The following is a 15,519-nucleotide window of genomic DNA, read 5'->3' as shown; positions in this document are numbered from 1 at the left end:
AGTTTTTTGACAAAAAGCAATTGTTGGAACAGGTGGACAGGGGACATGAAGGTAGGCGCTGTGTCCTGCTGTGGCTTAAAACTTTTTCCAGGAGTCTATCAACCAGAGTCTGTAGTTATACAATGGTTATAAAACCATTCCTCAGGGATACACCAATTATGTATAGTTTTTCCTCAGCATCCGTGAGGGGTTGGTTCCAGTACCTCTTGTGGATAACAAAATCCACAGATGCTCAAGTCCCTCGTATAAGATGGTGTAGTACTGTTGGCCTCTGTATCTGCGGGAGAGTCTGACATCTGCACATTTTGATCCATGATTGGTTGAATTCACCTACGCGGAACCCATAGATGCAGAGGGTGGACTGTATTTAAAGGATTCTTTTCAAGTTCTTAAGGCCATGTTTGACCCTTCACTTTCCTACTGGCCCAATATCCAGCTGCCTCCAAGGTTACTAATTCTTCTTTGGAAATGCTTTTCCACTCACTTCTCCCCGCTTCTCCCTCCACTTCCGGTGCCATGACTACAGTCCACACTGTTTAGCTTCTGATTATAGCAGTTATGAGATGATTTTCTTGTTTCCAAAATATTTCCCCAAACACACCTTGAAAACTTCTTTAGCTGTACAGAGTTTCCTGAGATGATGTGAATCAGGCCACTTCCATGCTCCATAACCAGATGCTATCCCATCTGTGAATGAAAACTGTTACCTGCCATATCAGTAAATGAGGGACATTGCGATCCTCAGCCACTGCAGCCACCCCCAACAGTGAGCCCTGAGGGGACACAGGATGCTGGCCCTAGATAGCTATGGTGCATAGCAAAGGAATGATTTCAATGAGCCCAGACTCTTGCATCTTTTTTATTTTTTAATCTTTATTGGAGTATATTTGCTTTACTATCTTGTGTTAGTTTCAGGTGTACAGCAAAGTGAATCAGTTATACGTATACATATATCCACTCTTTTTTAGATTCTTTTCCCATATAGGTCATTACAGAGTATTGAGTGGAGTTCCCTGTGCTATACAGTAGGTCCTCATGTTGCATCTTCCCATACATAGAAAAGCGCTAAATCATTAACTTGAGATATCTGGTTTTCTTTTTATTAATTAATCTTTTGATGTTCCGACTACCTGGTCTTTGAGGCAAAAGGCCCTATATTTCCGGGCTCCTCCCTTACCTCTTCCCTCAGAGCGATCTGACAAGCTGTCTTCCTGGCTTGCGGTCCTCAGAAAGACCACCGAGTCAAACATAATGCTCAACTTTTAGGCTGTGCATTTTTTCAGTTGACACATCTAACGTCTCTTCTTGGTCTTCAAAGTTTCAGTGACCTGCTCTCACATCACCTGGACAAACTTACCATTTATGCCCAAAATACTAGGTAAGATTTCTTCCCCAATAGCATCCTTCAGAAAAAGAAAAGTCACTTTATATTTGTCTTTACAAAGTTTGATGACTTTTGTAAAGAGCACCAAAATTTGGGTGTCTTCTGAACTACTTTATTTGGAACACGACTGAGAGGACATAGGATTGGACTAACATCGGTGAGAGTTTGGGATGTTTATGGAGGCTGCCTGCTAGAATCATTTTTTTAAAAGGAAGCAAAGAAACTTAACATGGTTTAGTAATTACTTCTAGGAGTATGACCTCACTTTTAAGATTTTTAAAGTGATTTATTTTTTAAAGATTACTTAGAAAAATACAGGATGAGGTTACTTTGTGGAGATCATGAATATGTAACCACAAGAAGAAGGTTAAAAAAAAAAATGACCTAATGGGATGGAACTGGTAAATTGCAGCTTGGATAAAATGTTCAGTGACAACTTTGCACACAGATTTAAGTCACGCTGTATGTCCAGCATCTTAGATGAATGTAAAGATGGTGTGCTCTGGAAAATTGTGATGCATAACTCAAAATATAGCTGTAAGTAATGATGATGATGTATATGAAGATACATAAGAAGTGTTTCAAGAACTGGGTTATAAGAAGTGAGAATGGAGAAAAGCAGTGTTTGTATGTATGTCTCTGAGACACAAAGACGTGCTGCCCAGATGGTCTTTGAGGAAGAACTTGCTGTCTCACCATCAGCACCATTGAGCTGCAGACAGCTTCCCAGCCCAAGGTCTCACTCTTGGGGGCAGCCCCTGTCCTGGAACCAAACGAGGTAGAGACACAAGGGCCTGACCCTGCGGCATCACTTAGGATGTCTCTAGTCAGCACCCTTGGCTCCTGAGCTCCCTGCAGGGCTGGCAGAAGCGCTGTCAGGCCTGTAGCTCAGTTACACGTCTTCCTCTGCGCAATCCTGCTTCCTCCCTCGTCCTTTCACAGGTGTTGATCTCTATTAAACCTTGTGCACCCCAAACTCCCTCTCAGCATCTGCTTCCAGAGAACTCGCCCTGCGTCAGGAGGGTACCACATTAACAAACATTGCAGGAAGACACTGGCTAGTTCATCTATATCCTTGCAAGTTTATACATTCAGGTTGGCGAGTAATTTTTTAAAAAAATTGTCTCATTGGGAAAACTGGATATCACCTTACGAGCAAATGTTTTTATTTGCATACCCTCAGTATTCCCATCAGTAGCGTATGCAGGCCTGTCCACTTGCTGTCCTTCACACCCATACCCTACTCCCTATATCACATCCCACCCCACTCATTCCTGCTCTTAGGTTTTGTCTTATGCTGTTCCCTCCACTGTGAATGCCTTTCCTTCTGCTCTCTTTCATACCTGTCTAAATCCGACTCATTCAAGGTCTTCAAGGAAGGTACCACTTCTTCCACGAAGGCCTCCTTGCCTTAAGCTGCACTCTTTTATTATTCCTTTATGTTTTAAATTGAATTACATTTTATTGTAGTTTAACAATACAACTCAGTTAAGCACAGTTATTCTCTAATTGTTTCATGCGAAGCAGATACCAAATTCATATTTCCTAGTCCTCGATATAGCCCAGAGCATTAGGTGGTTACCTGTAAAACACTAGTGAGTTGACTAAAATACGTGCATGATAACAACAATATTGAAAAGATTAGAAAATGTATCCAGGAAAATTTTAAATTTAAATCATACCCTGGAGCAGTATGTTCCAAAACCTGTTTCCTGAATTTGTGCTTTAAAAAAGTTTTCGTGGTCAAATTAATTGGGAGAACTGTGCCTCTAGTGTCTTCCTATAAGGGATGAGCACATTGGTCAATTAAATAGTAACGGATCTGAGAAGTCCTAGAGTAAATAAATCTGGTTGACTTTATTTAACCCAAACTACTGTCATTTTAAAAAATACATGTATTTTCCACTTTAAATAGCATCTATGAGCATCCCCGTGGTGTTTGTGTAAAACAGACTCTGGGAGCCATACCCCAGCAGACAGCAGGGTGGGTGTCAGCACCGACAGCACAGGTAGGCCTGGAGGCCAGAAAGATGGACTCTCCTTGGCAAACGGGCCATGACCTGTATTCCCAAATTTGGGGAGAGGAACAGGCTCCACAGGCAGGTGGACGATAGCACTATTCCAAGCACAGGAGGCACCATTCCAAGCAGTAGAAGAAGCAGCAAGAGGCAGGGCTGGCAGGTCATACCAATGACTCCTGGGCAAACGCTCTCTTTGGGCAGCTAGTCTCAGCTCCAGCTGCCAACTGGAATCACCTGGGGAGCTTGAAAACATCTGGACGCCTGGGTCTTACCCTGCAAGATGCTGATGCCACTGGTCTGAGTTGAGGCCTAGGCCCTGGGATACTTAAAGCTCCCCAAGTGATTCTAATTGCAGCTCAAGTTGAGAGCCACTGCTTTAGGGGAACAGGAATGGAAATGTTTAAAAGAATGTCTGGGCTTCCCTGGGGGCGCAGTGGTTGAGAGTCCGCCTGCCGATACAGGGGACGCGGGTTCGTGCCCCGGTCCAGGAAGATCCCACGTGCTGTGGAGCGGCTGGGCCCGTGAGCCATGGCCGCTGAGCCTGCGCGTCCGGAGCCTGTGCTCCACAACGGGAGAGGCCACGGCAGTGAGAGGCCCGCGTACAAAAAAAAAAAAAAAAAAAAAAAGAATGTCTTCTTCTGCATGCTAGGTTTCCTTTATTGAGTGTATCTGCCATAACAGAAGTTGCTCTGGAAATTGTCAACTCCAGATGGGGTCTGAGGACCGCCAGCACTGACTCCACCTGAGGGCTGGTCCGAAAGGCAGAATTTCAGGCCCCACCCACATCCTGAATCATGATCCCCGGGAGATTTGTATTTGTCCCAGAGGCGCTGAGCTAGAACAGCAGCTCCCCTCCATGTAGCACCTGCCATCCAGAGAGTCTGCCTGTGTGGTCTTCATTCATCTTAGTATTGAAGGCACGTCTGTCCCTGTCAGTAGTCATCGGCCTCCTATACCTCAGGTCTGCTACCCTGGAGGCCAACTGCCTCTCTCGAAGGAGGAGGCTTCAGAGTCCCCAAATTAGATTTTCCAAAGACCAGTCAGTCAGTATTTTGAGTTAGGCAATCCCGAATTGGTGGAAATCTGTCCAGCTGCATTCCCCTGATGTGGTCAAAGCAGAAAAAACCAGAAATGTAGTTTGCTTTATAGAGATGACAAATGATGTCCGAAATGGCTCTTTTCCTTCTTTGTTTTGGATTAAAGAATGGGGGAAAATCAGGAATGTAGGTCCTAAGTGACCAGCCAAGTCATCCAGGTGAATCTGGGCCAGGACAGAAGAGTCTGCTGTTCCGGGGGCTCCTGGGGAGCTGAGCTGGACGCGTGAAGAGGGGGCGCTCCGTGGCACCCCTCCCACGACAGAGGCGAGCTCCCTGTGGAGGGTCATGCCAGCCTCACACCACACGTGATCGCACCCTGCCCCGTCAATGACTGTTCTACAGCTTGAGCCCAAGTCTCCCACTGGCTGTGCTTGTTACCTTCACAGAAGGATTTAATTGTCAGTTCTCCTCATGACGAAAACCAGACCAAAACAGCCTCATATTTCTGTAATGAGTAGATGTTCTGGATCATCAGCTGTGCTCTTTCCTTCTCCATTCCCAAGCTCACGGAAGGTCTGTCCTTCCAGGGCAAGTGCAAATGGCTGGCGCCTCATGCTTCTCCTGCATGCAGCTTGCACCTTCACTCATGAGTTAGCTCCCTCATTCATTTGTCCAACAAACATTGATTGTCTAGTGTTCACTGAGAATAGCACTGGGCTCTGGGTACATATGCTCCTGTCTACAGAACTGAGAGCTGAACACATGGGGATAGACTATTGAACAACAAGTTTCTGGGAAGAACTCTATGTTAGAAGGTGAAGCTATAAACACTACTTCATCAAGAGAGAACGCCTTCCTGTAAGGTCGTTATTAGAGGTGTTCTGGCACATCCATTCAAAATAAAAGATGAACATTTGACTTGTGTATAAATTCAGTCATTCTGAAGACAGCTTACTTTCCTCTCTCCAGAATACGACATCAGCCTCCAACCTGATAATGGTAACTTTGGAAGCAATGCAGCATGTCTGGTACCTGCTCAGTCGTTCTGACCTCTTCCATCACATGCTGTGCCGTGGTACAAGAATCAGGCCGAGTGTGGCCAAGCGGCAGTCCACGCACCACGGGACTGTGCACGAGTCGATAGAAACGTGCCCATTTTGGGGGCTGGAGCAGGAATATTCGTTGAAGGTGGTGCAGCAAGAGCCCAGGGAGAAAGCTGTGTTTAGTTTTGGTCACTTAATTTCTCAAAGGGGTAAAAGGGAAAAGCAAGGTTCTTGGTTACAAGCCAAAGGCCCCCTCCTGGCCAGCTTATGCAGAGGAGGAGTTCATTGGCAACATACGAGGTAGCTCACAGAATGCACAGGAAATTTGCAGAACTAGGCTTGGAAAATGGGAGGCTGGGCAGGGGGAGCCAGTGAGGGTCAGGTCTCAGGAGCCATCGGGTCAGCACATTGGCATCAGTGCCGCCCCCTCCAGAGCAGGGCTCTGGATGTCAGCATCACCATCACCATGACAACGACAAGTCACATCTGTGTCACTCCTTCCAGAGTCCCCATCACAAGCGTTCCGTTAGCCCAGCCCAGGTCATGTGTCCACACTGTATCTGCCAAGGGGTGGAGAAAAGCATCATTTGGCAACTTCCAGCTCCTGTAGTAGGAAGTGGGACCCTATCTCCCTCCAAGACACGTATTCTGCAAGGTTTATTCCCAAATAAAATGGTGTGGGTGCTGGGCAGCCAAAAATATGGCCCGTGTCCACTAAAAATCATAACTTTAAAGTTGTGTCTATCTGAGCTCTCCTATCCATGCCCCTGCCTGTGGTAAGAGTCTGAGGAAGGTTAGGTCGGCCTGGCCATCTGCACAGGGAAGAAGACAAGGTAGCGTTCCAAAAGATGGCATACAAGTTAACACTCTGCTTGATACAGTTACTAGAAATCCAATCCGAATTCACTGATGCAGAACAGAATATTATTTTAAGAGTATGGGGAGGAGTGTGTCTCATGGAGCCCAAGGGCTGGTAATTGCTAAGACTTTGGCAATGACACAGTCCAGTGACTTGAGTGCTGTCGGGATTCTGACCCTAATATTATTATAATTAATAATAATATTTGTGAAGCACTTATTATGTCCTTGCATTTATTTGTGCAACAACTCTGTGAAATCTGAACTAAAATCACTCCCCTTTTAGAGAAGAGGAAGCCTGGAGAAGTTAGGGCATGTGGCCAATGTCACACAGCTAGTAAGTAAGACAGCAGTTGAACCCGGAGCCTGTGCCCATGACCGTCGCCACACTGTGTTCTCCTGTCTTGGTGCCAGACCACCGTCTTCTGTCCCTCAGCTCCACAGACCCCGAGTTTCACACCTGTGTCCATTGGCCTAGGGAGAGATCACACTCTCCTGTGTCCCAAGTCCAGTCTCTCAAGAGGACAACTGTGATTGGCCAGTAGGTGCCAGAGGTAGAGTCACCCCCAGTGGCTCTGCCATAAGTAGATGCAATGGGTGAGGGCTGGGGGCTTCAGAGGCAGGGCAGCCGTTCCCAAACAAATAAGGGTTGCTGGCAGCCAAACACTTGTTAACTACACATTTCAACGTTGCCTCCTGTGTGACTTTCCATTTTTGCCTCACTTTCCAGCAATTTACAAATAAATTTATTTTCAAAGGCAATGACTAACTCATTCCATGTGTCTGGGAACACTATTTTTCGGCTCTCTTTTACAGAATGACTTTCTCCTTTTATTATGAAATTTTTTTCAATTTTGCCGTTTCACGCTACGCTTGATTTTTTTGGTAATCCGTTTTAGAACTTTTACGAAAGTAGATGAGGTACAAATCATAGATTAAAAGAGAAAAAGACCGCAGAGATGTGCTGTCCAACATGGGAGCCCCTAGCCACATACAACTATTTAAACTTAAATTAAATTAACTGAAGTTAAGTAAATTTAAAATTCAGTTTCTTGGTTACACTAGCCATATTTTAAGCTCCCGGTAGCAAGCACACTATAAGAGCAAACTCTGTATTATAGAATCTTTCCATCGTTGCAGAACATTCTACTCTCCAGTGTTGCTGCAGAGGGTTGTCATAATGGCATGGACTGTCTTCTGAAATAATGAGCTCCCTAACGGAAGCGGTTCGCTGACCAGGACCTACCCTTCTGCTCCCAGGGGGCTGTGGGTTCCAGCCTTCTTTCCCATCACTATACTTCCTTCGGATTCCTTTCTGGGTTGCTCCCATATTCGTTTACTCAAAGCCAACACTGGAATCATGTAAATGTGAGTTATTTCTTTTCTATAGTAGAAAAGGTATACAACTATGATAGAAATTTCTTGCGCTGGAGGGACATTTATCGCTGATACTGAAAATTTAATGCACTCGCTTAATTAGAGGTGGGATGGAAGGAATGTACGAGCTGGAGATGCTCGTTAACAAGATGAATTGTCTGCATGTGGAGATGCTTGCAGAGCCCAACAGCAGAGGCTCCGTGTTCTCCATCGTAGGGAAGTATCCATCCCTCCTCTTTTTATAACTGTCCAGAAAAGACAGGCTATTCTTGATGAAAGCTGCTTTGAATCTTTAAAATTGTTTTGTCCACATTAAAACAACTCATTTCCATTCAGCGCCAATCCACAAATTGTTTTTACCGCCCCTTGGGGCCAAGGTGGGTCACAGCTGCTCCTGTTTAAGGTAAATTCTGCCCTAGAGTGGGAGGAGTACCTCTGGAGGCAGCTGGGTGATGCGGGAGAGAGTTCCCCCTGCGACCGGTCAGAGGTCTTGTGAGGGTGGGGCTGCTTGCCATTCCTTGTCTGTGCGCTGAAAAGAGGGCAGGATGTCCCCAGAGTGTCCCTAGCTAGAGAGGTTGGGCCCCAGAGGTGGGACCTTGCAGCTCACCAGTGATTCTCATGCCCCAAGCGAGGTCTTTAGACCCCAAGGAACCACAGGGGCTGGGACGGTGTGGCCTGTGGGCTGCAGGAACCTGGAACCCTGATACAAATCAGGACAGAGCAGGTGCCCAGTAATGATAATGATTCAACTGCCCATCAACTCAGTGGAAGGGGGACTTGGAGTCACATTTAACTTGATTTAAGGGATTCTAAAAATATATATTTCTTGTGCACCTGAGTCTCGGGACTAAAATTCTTGCTGCAGTTGGATATACTAAGTTTGGACAACATCCGAGGGGCTGGTAAGGACAGTGTCTGTGTGACTGGAAGGGGACACAGATGGCATTCCAGCAGCCAGGACTGAAGAGTTGCTTTCCACACTCTGAAAATTTGACACGGACTCACCGTGGGGAGGCCTTTGTGGATGAACCTCGTCAACTGGCAGCCCCACTTGGGGTGAGAGGAGCTCAGTTTTGTTCTGCCAGGTCTTAGGATGGCATGTGATTTCACAATGGACTCAATTACGTTGCATGTGGATTTGGCTAAGTGGTAGATGATTAGTATGTATTTTTTATTGTTTTTCTTTTTGAAAAACAATGACTATTTCCTGAATTCAAGCAGAAGCTTTTTAAAATGACCTCCGTGAAAGTGATGGGCCAGATTAGCTATCCATTTTCTTTGTGAAGCGTACTGACTGTAATGGACTGAATGTTTGTGCTCCCCCAAAATTCATATGTTGAAATCCAACCTTCAATGTGATGGTGGTAGGGAGCCCAGAGAGCTCTCCCCGTCTTTTCCTCGTGTCAGTGTACAGTGAGAAGCCTGCTGTCTTTCAACCAGGAAGTGGGCCCGCACCAGAACCTGACCATGGCCCTGATCTCAGACTTTCAGTCTCCCAAACTATGAGAAATAAATTTCTGTTGCTTGGAAGTCACCCAGTCTATGGTGTTCTTTACAGCAGCCTGAGCTAAGAGGTGGACTGATGTCCACAGCTCATCGAGGGCTGGTGGCTGGCACTGCACAGGCTACTGTTTAGTGGGCCCACAGTGTGTTGTTTGCTTCTTTCCTAACCTGTTAATTCCAATTGATTGTTTTCCGGTAATTACACAGTTTGACCAGATATTATTAAAACTAGTGATACATCAGTACACAAAGAAAGAGGGATGTGCTACCAGTAAAACTTCAGCTTAATGCTTTGGAAAGACTCAGTGAAGGAAAGTCTATTTTAAAAGCATTGCTCAATTATATTTGATGGTTATCAGTACAGCATCTAGAAGGATTCTTGGGTCAAGATGCTTTGTACTGTCTTTAAATTCTCATCTCAGTAAGGAAACCCAGTGAGACAATACAGAGGATGCATTATGTGTGTGTGGTTTGCAAAGAAAGGAAATAATACAGCCCTCTAACCAGCAAACCCATATTCTAAGAAGAGGCATTGGGTCAATAAAACGATTGGTGAGTGAAGATAGATTTTTTTTTTTTTTTTTTTGTGAAGATAGATTTTAAGTTCCCTGTTACAATAGAATGTTGGCTGCGTAAAGGTATCATTTGTGCGCATGATTCTCCTTTTTGTCCGAATGGATTATCGCCCTCTACTGTTAGCAGTGAGGGATGCCAATCGTGATTTGCACGGCGACCCCACCCACGGTTTACTTTCAGAGCACCTCCTTTCAGTTAGAATGTGCAGGTAGGTGTCCGGTTACAATGGGGCTGAAAACGTAGCCGCGCTCACACATCAATATAACGAAATTATTTTACATCCCAAGTATTTTCATCTATTTATTTTCAACTGTTTCATCTATTTATAAAAGAATGTTTTATAATTGAGTGATGAACACCCTCATCCCATCCCCACACGATTTTATTGCCTTTTAATTACACTCGGTAATACTTAAGCGTAGATGTCGATTTAAAAGGCGGTGGTCTTCAAAAAGGACAGCTGCTATTCTTTGGTGCCACTGTTCACAGTGACAATGTGAATTAAAATAATTCTGTGGAGAGGTCCAATCTTCCTATGAATGAGAAAAATAATGTGTGCGACAGACAGCTCTCTCCTCCCACATCAAGGGACTTGGCAGGGAGTGGAAAGCATCTTGAAGGGACATCCCGGATACTGCGGGAGACCTGGCGAGTTGGCGGCGGGATCCTCCCACCTCTGCGGCAGCTTTGCAATCAATAACGCAGGGCTCTGCGGCAGCGCTGCGCCTTCTTTCTTACCCGCCTCCCGCCGCGGGGCGGAAGGCCAGTACGTTAGTCCATTGCGCCATCTATCGTCTATCAGTGTTCATTGCAGGTTGGGTCTGGAAAAGTGCAGAACTGCAGTTCTGAACATCAGAATTGAACATCAGAAGCTGCAGTCTGAATTGTGCGTGGGGCAACGCTTAGCCTTCAAAAGGCGACCTAATGTTAAAAGGCAAAGAAAAAAAATGAATGCCGTGTTTATTCATTTGCCTGTAAAACGAATAACTTGTCTAGAAACTCCAGGTGCCAATCATGTAAGGTAAATAAAGATTATCAAGCACCTGCCAGTCATTTTGTGTGTACCAAGGCTATATTGATAGGTCTCGTCAGGCTCCACCCTCTTGTGACTCGGTCCAGTAGGGACAATCCATATAAACGTAAGTCCAGCTAAATCTGAGGTTCATGTTAACAACGAATAGATTTTTAATATAAAATATGTCCCATATATACTAAAAAAATAATTGGGCATCCTATCATTATTATTACCATTCTTTTTATTAGCTAAATCTGGCAACCCTCCATGGAAACACATGATTGCAATACAGGTTTTACACGGCCATTAGCTGTGCACAAAGGGCTTGAGGACCTTTGTTCAGAGGTGCTGGTTAGGAAGGCTTCTCAGCAGAGAGTCACTAATGCGAATGGTTCACCAAACCGGTGAACAGTGGGCGGGTTTCTCCTGGTAGAACTTCAGAAGCAAAGGCAAGAGTCTGGGGGAACACACAGCACAGCCCACACACAGCATTTCTGTGTTGTGTAAGTGCAGGGGTGAGGAGGGGACAGGCCCGTGGGAAGGCCGCTGCATCCCAGAGCGCTATCTACCATGCTGGCCAGGAGGTGGATTTTATCCCGGGTGCAAGGGGGAGTAAAAGAAAGGTACTGAGTAGGAGAGTGACTTGGTCAAATTTGTGTTGAAGGAAGATAAATCTGCAGCAGTGTCGAGGATGGACTGGAAGGTTAAGAAGCCTAGAGGTGGGGAGACGTGGAGGATATCGTCCAAGGTCAGCGAGCTGGTAAGTAGCAGAACTTGCAGTGTGAACTGGGGTCTGCTGCCTCCAAGTCAGTCCATGGGCCTGCCCATCTAATTGGATTATGATTCCCACGTGCAATCGTTTTCAGGCTCAGGAATAACACCACATTATGCACATTTTCCTTCCCTGAAAGATGAGCTCCACCCACAGTTGGAAATATGGGAAATACCTCGTCCTCCTCTTCTCTCCCTTCCTGCCTCTCAGGAGGCCCCTCAGCTCCTGCGTCTGATTAACTCAGCCCTCTTTCCCACACAGGGCTCCCCCTGCAAACCCGTCTAACAGGGCCAAGTGACAAAGTGAGTTAGATCCTCTGAGGTAACCTTGCGGGCCTTGTTTTTCTTGGGCCGCCGCCTGCCTTTCTGATGCCCTGGAATGAGGGCACCTGTTTCTTTTCAAGGAAACTCTGCTATGAGGCCCACGCAGATGGCAGGCCTGGCGTTCTGCGGTCGTCAGGGGCTGCTCGTTCTTGGACCCGGTTCACTAAAAGCTGGACAGGAGGCCAAGCAGAGTCTGGCAACCCTTCCAACCTGCCCTCCGAGGCTGGGGCATTGGCAGCACCTTAGCACGCATGGTGCAGCCCCTCAGAGAGTGCGCAGGTGCTGGTGAACTAGGCTTGTAGGTTAGTGGGGGAAGAAGAGGGAGCAAACTTGCTCTCCCGGACATGTGTCGTGAAATTCATGTCAGGATCTTGAGGCTAGAGCTTTGCAAAAAAAAAAAGGCGGAGGGCGCATTTAACAGAAGATATACATGTAGGAAAAAGGTATGTGAGAAGGCAACAATTAGTTTAAAAAGGGCACATAAGGATGCAGTGGATAAATTATGCAAGAATAGAGACATGCATAGATTTGGTAGTTTTAGGGTGATTTTAAAAGGAGTGCTTTTAAATAACGAACAAGTTTTTATTGAACACCTGCCATTTGAATGCCCTTCAGCACCGTTGGGCCGGCAGTAGCAAATCGGTTGGAAGAATCCGTGATTAGAGATCTAGTTGCTGGCCCAGGCAGAGCGGACGGAGAGCCAGAGGAGATGGTACAGAGGTTCCCGGCATTGGTTTTGGTTCTGAGGCCTGTGAATTTCCAGGGGAGAATATGCACTCTGGGAGAACGGTGATTTTGTGAGACTGATGGTATTCGTAGCAAGCATGAATATGAAGCCACAAACCCAGGCGTGTAGGAAATATCCGTTTCTTCATTTTCTTCAAATTCAAATTTTAATTTGATTAACTTAATTTTAATTAAAGTTAAAATTTAAATTAACCCTGGCTCTGAAGCACCCTCCCCCATCTCCATCTGGAGATAAATTTATTATTCGAAGCCGTCATTGGAGGGTTCCTCCCCGTTCCACTACTGCCGCCAGCGGAGGTTGATCAACAATCCAGGAGGCCTAGCTGGTGCCTGGAGAAGAGGCCAGGCCTCTGGTCTTCCCTTGCTGAGCTTCCTGCCCACACCCCGACGGGCCACGTCTGCATAGGCACTGAAGGCTCTGTACGTGCACGGAGGTCCTCGGGGAAGTTGTGCGGAGGTGGCCCGAGTGTCCAGTCCTTACCGCCCCACCCCTCCCCACCGGCCTCCCGAGCTTCCTCCTTCTCTTGGCTGCCTCAGACTCACTCCTCTCTTCTCTCCCAGCATCACCTCTTCAGTGAGATCCAGTTCCCTAAAAGACGAGAGAAAGCATTGCAGTAGCTTCCTTCTTCTGCTTGGAGGATGGAGAGAGGGAAATATAAATGGCCTCACTAACTTCTTGAAACTAGAGAGGTGAGCAGGAAAGGAAAAAAACTTTGAAAATGCGGTGCAAATTAATTATCTCAATAAATCATCCTGCTGCGGGTTTCTGTGTAATTTACAGTCCAGGCAGAGGGGCAGCAGAGCAGGGGATTAAATGCTTGGATTCTTGGTTCTACCTTTTGCTATCCACGTGGCCTTGCCTCAGCTTCCTCAGAGATGGTGATAACCGTACCTCCCCGGCAGTGATGCAGTGAGGGGCAGCGGAGTCCACACGCGTACAGCGCTCGGCACAACGATGAGGCGCCCTGAGCACTTGGTAATTGTTAGCGGCGGTTATTATTTTATTTTTTTTTTTTTTGCGATATGCGGGCCTCTCACTGTTGTGGCCTCTCCCGTTGCGGAGCACAGGCTCCGGACGTGCAGGCTCAGCGGCCATGGCTCACGGGCCCAGCTGCTCCGCGGCATGTGGGATCTTCCCAGACCGGGGCACGAACCCGAATCCCCTGCATCGGCAGGCGGACTCTAAACCACTGCGCCACCAGGGAAGCCCAGCGGCGGTTATTATTAAAGCTCTACTTTCACTGACACCCACCGTTCAGCGCCCGACTACACCAACAATGTCGGTTCTTTTCTCGGACTAACAATAGCTTCCTCTCCACAACCAATAAGCGAGGAAAAGAAGGACGGGGTGAGGAAAGGGAGACTCATCCCATGCTCAGTGCACTGACAGAGGTGTGGAGGCTGATCTCTGCCTGCCCAGATGACCCAGGAGAAGGGACTATTCTAGTTGTGATGCTGTTAGAACAAGCTCAGGAATCTTACAGGAAGGGCAGTGGCACATGTTCTTCACAGATGGAGCTTGTCACCACCAGAGGTGTGTGTTTTGCCAGTGGAGAGACCACTGGACCAGGAGTCTTCCCGACTCTTCAGCTGGCTTCCTCTCTCAAGTCTTTTCTTTTTTTAGTAAATTTACTTATTTTATTTATTTATTTTTGGCTGTGTTGGGTCTTTGTTGCTGCACACGGGCTTTCTCTAGTTGCGGCAAGCGAGGGCTACTCTTTGTTGCGGTGCGTGGGCTTCTCATTGCGGTGGCTTCTCTTGTTGTGGAGCACGGGCTCTAGGTGTGCAGGCTTCAGTAGTTGTGGCACGTGGGCTCAGGAGTTGTGGCTCACGGGCTCTAGAGCGCAGGCTCAGTAGTTGTGGCGCACGGGCTTATTTGCTCTGCGGTGTGTGGGATCTTGCCGGATCAGGGAACGAACCTGTGTCCCCTGCATTGGCAGGCGGATCCTTAACCACTGCGCCACCAGGGAAGTACCTCTCTCTCAACTCTTTGTGTCACTGCCTTACAGGTGTCCTCCCTGCCCCCTGATTTAAATTAGCTCTTACCTATCATTCTCTCTTGTAATTTCTTGTTCTTTATTATTAGCCTTTAGCCTTTATTCAATTTTTAATCATGGATATTTTGCGTGTTTATTTGTTTAGCATCTTCGCTCTCAGTAGATTACATAGCTCTAGAGGGCTGGGATTAAGTGTGTTTTATGGACCAAGTGCAATCACTTAACCTCAACTTTTTAATCTGCTAAATGAGGATGGTAATACTGCTTTTGCATACCTCACTGAGCTGTGAAATTAAAAAAGATAATGCACGTGAACTTCCTTGTAAATCATGAAACATCTTGCAGATATTAGTTATGCTCAATGACATGTCTACTTGAATGTACATCTCAAGCTGAACACTTGTGAAATGAACTCCCAGGCAGATGAGCATTTTGTTAAATGAGATAATGGAGGAAAGTGCTCACAGCAAGACACACACTGTGATGGCTCTTGATGTCTACAGTAGAAGATGGCAGCCCCAACCTCTAGAAATATGATAGTCACTCAGTCCATCTGTAGTGGGCTTGAAATAGTTAAAGAGGAGCATGCCCATGGCTGGAGATGTCGAAACACAAGCCACAGTGAGTAACCCAGAGCCCATCCATCCTGCACCCCGGAGGAGGATTCGCACGTTCATTCTCAACTAAGATGTTCCTTTCCTACCAAGAGGCGAGGATGGGGAGTATGACACCTTCCCCTGCCCTGTGGCAGAGAGACTGCCGAGGGAGGGAAGACATTTGCAGAAGAATGGCTGCTGCTGCCAGCATTTCACAGAGGGCACAGGGAGGAACATGAATCTCCTTAAGTTCAAACACTGAACAGATAG

The sequence above is a fragment of the Leucopleurus acutus genome (genome assembly GCF_964270905.1).
Source record: "Leucopleurus acutus genome assembly, chromosome: 15".
Lineage (NCBI taxonomy): Eukaryota > Metazoa > Chordata > Mammalia > Artiodactyla > Delphinidae > Leucopleurus > Leucopleurus acutus.
The sequence above is the reverse complement of the archived record's forward strand: the minus strand, read 5'-3'. Positions refer to the sequence as shown.